Raw genomic sequence first — 10,369 nt, 5'->3', positions numbered from 1 at the left:
CAATAGAAAGAAAATAGAAAAATGTCTATTTAGCATAAAAGATGACAGTAATAAAATAATAGAGGAGCAAGACGATGTAAAACATGAAAACGAATAACAAAATGGCAGACTAAAAACATAATAAACTTTTATTGCATTAAATTTAAGTGGATTAAACTTTTCAACCAAAAGGCAGAGACTGGATGAATTGATAGAAAGCATGTTCCACCTAAGTGCTATAGATCAAAATGAACAAATAGTTTGAAAATTAAAAAATGAAAAAAGGTATACCATGATAATAGTAATGGAAAGAGTACTAGAGCGATGCATTATATTAGATAAAATAAAATTTAAGACAAAAATAGTTCACAACATTCAAAAAAGATATTTTATGATAATGATAAACCAATCAATCCTAAAGGCATGACAATTTTAATTATATGCATCTAAAAATATACCCCCCGAATGTATGAGACAAAAATAAAGGGAGAAGAAGATAATTTAGTAATAATTTCTGGATATTCAGTAGTAGACAGAACTAGACAGATAATTGACAAGGAAAGAGAAAACTTAAAAAGTGTTATAAACCAATTAGACCTAACAGACATCTGAATAGAAGAATATACATTCATATAAAGTGAATATGCACGGAACATTTTCCACATTAATGATATGTTAAGTCAAAGTAGGTTGAAAAAGTCTTTATCAATTTAAAATGACAAATTATAATCTTCTACCAAAATGGGATACAATTATAAATTAACAATAGTAGGACATGTGGAAAATTCATAAAGATATTGAAATTAAACAACACACTCATAAATAACCAAGAGATCAAAGAAATTACATAAGAAGTTAGAAATTACTTTCAGTTATATGAAAATAAACATACAACAGACCCAACTATGTGAGATGTAGAGAGAGTATTAGAGGAAAATGTATTGTTATAAACAACTACATTTTAAAAAATCAGAGGAAAATATAAAGTCAATAATTAACCTTCTACCTTAAGAAACTAGAAAAAGAAGAGCAAACTAAACCCAAACCAAGAAAAGGGAAAGAAATCATGGATATTCGAGAGAAAATAAACTCAATAGAAAAAAAACAGAGAAAACTTAGGATATGAAGAGTTGAGTTTTTTAGATACCAACAAAATTGATAACACTTTAATCTAGAAAACCCAAGAAAGAAAAGGATTAAATTACTCATTGTGTGACCCGTCTGCTAGATTGAACTCTAAAAGCACAGACACACAAAACAACCACACACGGTTTTGTTCATTACTGTATCTTCACTACTTATTTCAGTGTTTGGCACAATGTTGTTGTTCATTAAGTACTTGTTGAATGAATGAATGAGTTAAAGCATTTTTGAGTGTAACACAATGAAATACAGGGGATTTCCTAAATTCATGCATTATTAGCAGTCAATCTTCAAAATGCAATTTTTGATTTCCAAACTGGGGTTTTATCGTTTGCATCATAAAATATCTGGTTAAACCTACTTCATTTGAAGGTTTTACTACCCATCTGCACAAGTTCTATTTTGTTTCATCTTTATCTGATTCTCCCCACCCACTTCTTTATATTTTGAAAACTTTTCTATGAGGTTAGGACAAGAGCACTTAAATAAAAATGAATTCAAGTTAGTTACCTGATGTGGTTTTAAAGTTTCCTGTTAGGTGATTAAGATAAATGCAAGTTAGGAACACAAAGTTCCAGAACTTGAATACAAAGACAAGCAACAAAGATTTCTTCTAGACAATATTTTTTATTGTTTTTTTTTCTGTACTTAAAGTTATTTAATCATATTAATTGTACAAATTATGGGTTTCACGGTGACATTTCCATACATTCACATATTGTGTTGCTTTCACTGTATCTACCCTCCCTACTACCCTGACTTTCCCTCCCCTCTCTTTCCCTTTACTCCTTCACCTGGTCCCCTTTTCCTTCCATAATAGTCTGTCTGTATTTTTTGTCTCTTTTTCCTTTAGTTTCCATATGTGAGCTACAGCACATGATATTATTTTTTCATGACTGATTAATTCACTTAATATAATAACCTCCAGTTCATTTTCCTGCAAATGACACAATTTCATTCTTTATGACTGAAAAAAATATTCCATTGTATCCATATACCCTACTTTTTAATCCATCAATCTTTTAACAGGTACCTGGGCTGCTTCCATACCTTGACTATTATGAATAGTGCCCCAATGTGCATGGCTATGCAGATATCTCTTTTGTATGCTGACTTTATTTCCTTTAGATATAAACCCAGGAGTGCTATAGCTGGATCATATGGTAGCTCAATTTTTACATTTTGAAGAAACTTCATATTGTTTTCCATACTGCCCATACTAATTTACATTTCCACCAGTACTATATAAGAATTTCTTTTTTTCCACATCCTTACCAACATTTGTTAGTTTTTGGAGTTTTAGTAATAACCATTCTAACTCTGGAGAGAGAGAGAATCTCAATCAAGTTTTAATCTGCCTTTCTCTGACAGGTAAAGAACTTTAATATTTTTTTATATATTTATTGCCCATTTGTACTTATTTTGAGAAGTGTTTGTTCAGATTATTTCCCCAACTTGTGATTGAATTACTTGTTCTATTGTTAACTCTTGAGAGTTCTTTATATATTCTGGATATTAATCCCTATCAGATGAATAGCTGACAAAACTTTTCTCCTATTATATAGGTTGTCTCTTTACTCCGCTAATTCCTTTGCTGTGCATAAACTTTTCAATTTGATGTAATTCTATTTGTCAATTCTTGCTTTTATTACTTCAGTTATTTTAGTCCTATTCAGGAAATTTTGCTTGTTCTAATTAATATCTTGAAGTATTTCCCCTGGGTTTCCCTCTAGTAGTTTCAGATTTTCAGGTTGTACATTAACGTCTCTGATCCATTTTGAGTTGATTTTTGTACAGGGTGAGAGACAACAATCTAGTTTCAATCTTCTACATGTAGTTTTCCAGTTTTCCAGGTACTACATATTAAAGAGTTCGGTTTACACAAAATAAGTTCTTGGCATCTTTGTGTAATAATCAGATACCTATAGATGTGTGGGTTTATTTCTGGGCCCTCTGTTCTATTCCTTTGGTCTTCATATCTGTTTTAGGTCAATCCCATGCTGTTTCTTATCTGTGACCCTGTAGTATATTTTGAAATTGGGTCTTGTGATGCCCTAAGCATTTATTTTTTGGTTTAAGATTATTGGTTTGTGTGTGTGTGTGTGTGTGTGTGTGTGTGTATATGTGTTTCCAATAAATTTTAGGATTGTTTTTGTTGTTACTGTACCCTTATTAAGTTTAGTAGCAGGGTAATATTGGTTTTATGGAATAATTTTGGAAGCATTCCAAAACTTCTTTGGGATTTTCTTTTTTGCTAGACTTCTTATTACTACCTTAACCTCATTGCTTGTTATTTTTCTCTTTTGGTTTTATGTAGTCTTGTTACAGTGTTGGAAAATCATATATGTCTAGAAATTAATGCAAATATTTTTCAGTAATTTCAGGTTGTATTGAATTCCTGCCCAGTAGACAATTAATCCCTTTATCTTCCTAACTAAAATTGAGTTCTGTTCAAATACTCACCCTCCTCACTGTGGCTTTGGTGACCTAGAAGTAGATTCCACTCTAAAATTCAGACAGTGGATCCTAAATGGATTGTTATCATGGTAACATTGATTCTCTCCTGGAAATTTAGTTATAAAGGTCAATAAATTATAAAAAATAATTTTTGGCTATGCAATACTTTTATTGGCTTAAATGTATTAACTCATTAAAATTTACCACTGCCTTATATGAGAAGTATGAATATTATCTCCATTTGAAAGTTAAGAAAATTGAGGAATAGTTAAAATAACTTCAACTTCATTATTATAGACTTGACAACTCCTGATAATGATAGATTATCTGGAATGGATTTCTTAGAGCTCTGATGCATGTGGCCTAGCACACTAAATGTTCTAGATCACATGTGATGAACTTGAGAGAAATTAATCTAATAATTAAAATATGAATTATCTCTAGGCAGTAAAAAGTGTAGGAAGCAGAAAGACTGGGAAAAGAAGGTATTTCAAAGAATATGGCAATAACAGTGGCCTAAATAATATGAGAACTTGGGTTAGCCAGGGAAACTAGAGATGCTTAGGGGTATTTGAAATTCTTACTGACATATATTACTTCTAACATTCATCAGTATAAGTGAAAGATTAGACATTAGATTTGATATTAGAACATTATAAATATGCATATATACCTATTTACAGTATATATATTCTCTTCTTCACTGTTTTCTTCTTGTATCTGCATCTGATTCTTAGAAGAGATGCAGACATTTTGTGACCATTGGTAAAACTGTTAATTAATAATGGAAAGATGGAATGATAAAAACTCTTGGTTAACCTCTATATCTACAACTAGATAAAATGTAAGCTATGTTGAGTCAAATTACCTGCTATGTGCCTCCACTGTAAGTCAGTTTATCATCACTGTGACCAAAATAGCAGATTAGAACAACTTAGAGAATGTAACGTTTACTTAGGATTCAGGTTCAGTCCTTGGTCAGCTAACTCCATTGTTCTGAGCCTGAGGTGAGGTAGAACCTCGTGGCAAAAGGGCATGGCAGAGGAAAGATATTCAGATCAAGACAGCCAGAAAGTAGAGAAAGAGAGGAGCCAGGGACAAGATATAATCCCCATAGGCATATCCCCAGTGACCTACTTCCCCTAACCACACTCCAATTGCCCAGTAGTTCATTCAAATTATTAATCCCATCAAATGGATTGATTTACCAATTAGGTTACAACTCTCATAATCTAGTCATTTTACCACTGAACATTCCTGCATTAACATATGAGCTTTTGGGGGACATTAAGATTCAAACCAAAACCATGTGCATTACAATTAGTACACATGCTTTACTTCTGAGTTTTTTGTTTCAAGAGATAGTGATTTATTAGGTTTGAAATCCACTGACATGGGTTTTTTTATTTGTTTGTTTTTGTTTTGTTGTTTTACAGTTGAACTCATCCTTGTTAACATCTCAAAGCTTGCATGAATGATGAGTGAAAAAGACATGGAACCAGCCTGAAGAGGAAGCCCAGTATCTATAAAAGTAACAGTTTTCACATTAAGGAACAAGTTAATTTCTGCTTCCATTATGGGAATGTCACCTTTGCCACCTTTTAAGCACATTAATGCATGAACCCAGTACTTACTGATTAGGACTACACAGATTGGATAAACACCAAAAGTGCAATGTAAAAATCCATAAAGTAATTAATAGCAATGATATTATGGAAGAGATCCACACCTTGGAGAAATGACTAGCATGAAGGTGAGTTTATTTTATTATGGCTTTGTTTCAGGACCTTCTGCTGGGTATTTGTGGGTTATAAGATTTTAGTAGAATTCTACAACTTTTCTGAATAGAGAAACCAGGGAAAGTGTTAAATCAACCTTCCCCACATAGATTTTTTTTAGAAAACTGTAAAGTTCCAGATAGTAATGTTTTAGGTTTCTCAGCACATGTTCATCACAAAAACTCAGATTTGCCCTTCTAGACCAAAGGAAGCCATAGACAATATACAGGAGAAGTGGGTATAGACACACTCCAACAAACTTCATTTACTAAAGAAGTGATATAAGGAATTTGGTTCATAACCTTTACTTTATGTATAATTATGAAAGAAGAAAATGATTCTATAATAACTGACCTCCACCCTTAAAAAGCTAGATTTAACTTAAATTAGTAGAAGAAAGGTAATAGTAGAGCAGAAATCAGCAAATAGAAAAGAGAATGAATTTCAACAAAATGAGAAGCCAGTTCACAAAGAATGGACCATTCCTAGCTAGACAGATAAAGGAAAAAGAGAAAGGAGTGTGAGAGAAAATACAAATATTAATAATAGGAATGAAAGATGAACTGTTACTACTACTATTGAGCAGATATTAAAAGGATAATAAAGTATATAATGAAAAAACAAATCAACAACTTAAATGAAATGGTCCAAATCCTCAAAATTACAATTTAACACTGACACAAGAAGAAATAGAATACTCTTCTATTAAGAAACTGAGATTGGGGCTGGGGATATAGCTCAGCTGGTAGAGTGCTTGCCTTGCAAACACAAGGCCCTGGGTTCAAACCCCAGTAACACCAAAAAAAAAAAAAAATGAGATTGTCATAAAAATATGTTCTTAAAACTGAAATAAACAACTACAAAAAAGCCCTCTAGGTTCAGAGAATTTCATGGGTTACCTCTTTTAAAACTCAAAGAAATTATAATAAAAATAAACATTTTCAGAAAAAACAGTGAATATACAAACACTCAATTATTTTACAAGACCAAAGATTATCTTTAAGTGGGAGATTTCTGAGGCAGGTTGATAAGATTATTGTAAAGGATTACAATCACATAAATAGGTTTGTTTTCATGGAAAAATAAAAATTAAATTCATATATGCAACAGATGGGGAAGTATTGTGGTAACAGATCCAAAAGAATCCATAATAGTCACATGGAGAGAAGAATAATAGGTACGTAAAATTTACTTAGTTTTCAATAAAGCACATGAAGGCTGATTAAAATATGGTTGTATTTATGTGTGGAAATATTTTGGATGTCACATCAGAAAAACTAGAAAACAAACATTTTGACTATTAAAATCTGTAGGAACATATAAGTTAGGTAAGGGGAACCAGTTTTTTAATTCTGAATCTTTCAGTTATCTTTTATTTCTGATCACATGCTGCATTTTCCAAGTTATCAAGATCTTTTCTGTTGCTTTTTAAAGCATACTCTACAATATATTCTCTATATTCTATAATATATTCTCTATATTCTATTAATTATCTCACACTTAGAATATTGCTGTGATATAACATTAAATTATAGGGGTTTCAGTTTCCACCCCTTCTTCTCACTCTTCTGAATAGCATTTTCAATACTGCAGCCTGGACTGATTTATTTCCTCCCCATAGAATTTTTTTTTTCAGAACTCGGAAACTATTTATTTATTTATTTTCAAATCTTTTTTTTTTATTGTAAACAATGGGATACATGTTGTTTCTCTGTTTGTACATGGCGTAAAGGCATACCATTTGTGTAATCATAATTACATAGGGTAATGTTGTTTGATTCATTCTGTTATTTTTTTCCCTTCCCCCCCCCCCCTCCCACCCCTCTTTTCCCTCTATACAGTCCTTCCTTCCTCCATTCTTGCCCCCCTCCCTAAACCTAACTCTAACCCTAACATAACCTCTCCCACCCCCCATTATGTGTCATCATCCACTTATTAGCGATATCATTCGTCCTTTGGTTTTTTGAGATTGGCTTATCTCACTTAGCATGATATCTCCAGTTTCATCCATTTGCCTGCAAATGCCATAATTTTATCATTCTTTATGGCTCAGTAATATTCCATTGTATATATATACCACATTTTCTTTATCCATTCATCAATTGAAGGACATCTAGGTTGGTACCACAATCTGGCTATTGTGAACTGAGCAGCTATGAACATTGATGTGGCTGTATCTCTGTAATATGCTGATTTTAAGTCCTTTGGGTATAGGCCAAGGAGTGGGATAGCTGGGTCAATGGTAGTTCCATTCCAAGTTTTCTAAGGAGTCTCCACACTGCTTTCCAGAGTGGCCGCACTAATTTGCAGCCCCACCAGCAATGTATGAGTGTACCTTTCTCCCCACATCCTCGCCAACACTGTGTTGCTTGTATTCTTGATAATCGCCATTCTAATCGGGGTGAGATGGAATCTTAGGGTGGTTTTGATTTGCATTTCTCTTATTACTAGAGATGTTGAACATTTTTCCATATGTTGGTTCATTGCTTGTAGATATTCTGTGAAGTGTCTATTATTTCCTTAGCCCATTTGTCAATTGGATTATTTGCATTCTTGGTGTAGAGTTTTTTGAGTTCTTTATAGATTCTGGAGATTAGTGCTCTATCTGAAGTATGATTGGCAAAGATTTTCTCCCACTCTGTAGGCTCTCTCTTCGCATTGCTGATAGTTTCCTTTGCTGAGAGAAAGCTTTTTAGTTTGAATCTATCCCAGTATAATTCTTGCTTTTCTTTCTTGTGCTATGGGAGTCCTGTTAAGAAAGTCTTGTCCTAGCCGACATGTTGAAGCTTGGACCTACCTTTTCTTCTATAAGATGCAAGGTCTCTGGTCTGATTCTGAGATCCTTAATCCATTTTGAGTTTAGTTTCGTGCATGGTGAGAGATATGGGTTTAGTTTCATTCTGTTGCATATGGATTCCAATTCTCCCAGCCCCATTTGTTGAAGAGGCTATCTTTTCTCCATTGCATATTTTTGGCCCCTTTGTCTAGTATGAGAAAATTGTATTTATTTGGGTTTGTATCCATGTCCTCTATTCTGTACCATTGATCCACCTTTTCTATTTTGGTACCAATACCATGCTGTTTTTGTTACTATTGCTTTGTAGTAGAGTTGAAGATCTGGTATTGCGATACCCCCTGCTTCACTCTTTCTGCCAAGGATTGCTTTAGCTATTCTGGGTTTTTTATTCTTCCAGATGAATTTCATAATTGCTTGCTCTATTTCTGTAAGGTATATCATTGGGATTTATTTGGAATTGCATTGAATCTGTATAGCACTTTAGGTAGTATGGCCATTTTGACAATATTAATTCTTCCTATCCAAGAACATGGGAGATCTTTCCATCTTCTAAGGTTTTCTTGAATTTCTTTCTTTAGTGTTCTGTAGTTCTCATTGTAGAGGTCTTTCACCTCTTTTGTGAGATTGATTCCCAAGTATTTATTTTTTTGAAGCTATTGTGAATGGGGTAGTTTTCCTAATTTCTCTTTCTGAAGAATCATCGCTTATGTATAAAAATGTCTTAGATTTATGTGCATTGATCTTATATCCTGCTACTTTACTGAATTCACTAATGAGATCTAAAAGTTTTCTGGTGGAATTTCCTGGTTCCTCTAAGCTCCCGTAGAATTTTAAATTTTTATTTGACAACTTAAATAGTTTGACATATTTCCTATCATTATTCCACCTATTATTTCTATCTTTAATTTGTGAACTTTTTCTTCTCCCTGCATATTTGACTCTTGGAGGACTACAAGAAAATTAAAATTCTGTGTCCTGTTTGGTACATCTGCTACAGCATTCAAGACCTTGAAAGCAGTAAAAAATGTTGATTTATTAATTTATTAATGGTATATTAGTGTGTGAGACAATTGAAACATTACTCACTATAAACAGAGACAATTCAATATAGTTTTTATGACCCATAATGAATTTTTCCACTGCCGAAACGTTAGCCATGAAACACAGTTTTATATATTTGTGACTGTGTTAGTCAAGTTCCCAACATAGTGTCAAAATACCTGAGAAAATCAAACATATAAGAAGGAAAAATTTATTTTGGCTCACAGTTTCAGAGGTTTCAGCACATGGTCCTATTGTTTTGAGCCTATAGTAACCCAGCACATCACAACAGAAACCAGCAGCTGTGCAGCTGCCTCAACACACAGTAGCCAGGAAGGAGAGAGAGAGAAAGAGAAAACAGGTTAAAAGGGCATGTCCCCAGTAACTGATTTCCTCTAATGAGGCTTCACCTTTTAAGGGTTTCATTCCTAAAAGCATCACAAGTTGCTTTAGTAACTTGACCAAGTCTTTAGCACAGTGGGCCTTTGGGGGACATTAAGATCCAAACCATAGTAGTATTTCTACTGTAAATTTTTTCTTTAGTATTAGACAATTACTTTATCTGCAAAGATTAATGTGATTTTTCTCTAAGCTTTACCAAGCACCCTAAATCTTTGTCATTGAATTATTGACCCGTCATTGAACTTCAACCAGCCTTAATGCAACTCATATTTCAATTGCTTTGTCCCTTACTTAACTCTCATTGTTGTATTTGTCTAACACAATAGCAGAGACCATCAGGTCTTTTGATATCATGTGATCAAAAACTCCTTATAAATCAAGTTGACCTCTAATTAGTCAATTGTGATTTTGCAAAATCTTTTAATAATTACCCATACTTCATGGGTTAGGGTTTAAAAAATCAGTGTTTTGAAAAATGATCTTATTAAAGAGATTAGTTTAAAAATCTATTATAAAGTTTGAGTTTATAGTCATTACACAATTTGACTGCTTAATAAAATTCTAGTTTATGTGATTTTGTCCATTCTAGGTCAGGAATCTTGTATAGAAGTATGGCAAAAATGCCATCCATATAAACAAAAGCAGTATACTAAACAACTGAAAATATTGAAGTGTCATATTGTTTGGTGTTAAAATGTCCTTGTGATTTGCAAAGTATTTCATTTTAGCCAAAATATGGAGAATTTGTTTAACAACTGCCTTTCCATAGATC

Source organism: Sciurus carolinensis, chromosome 4 (assembly GCF_902686445.1).
Source record: "Sciurus carolinensis chromosome 4, mSciCar1.2, whole genome shotgun sequence".
Classification (NCBI taxonomy): Eukaryota; Metazoa; Chordata; class Mammalia; order Rodentia; family Sciuridae; genus Sciurus; species Sciurus carolinensis.
The sequence above is the reverse complement of the archived record's forward strand: the minus strand, read 5'-3'. Positions refer to the sequence as shown.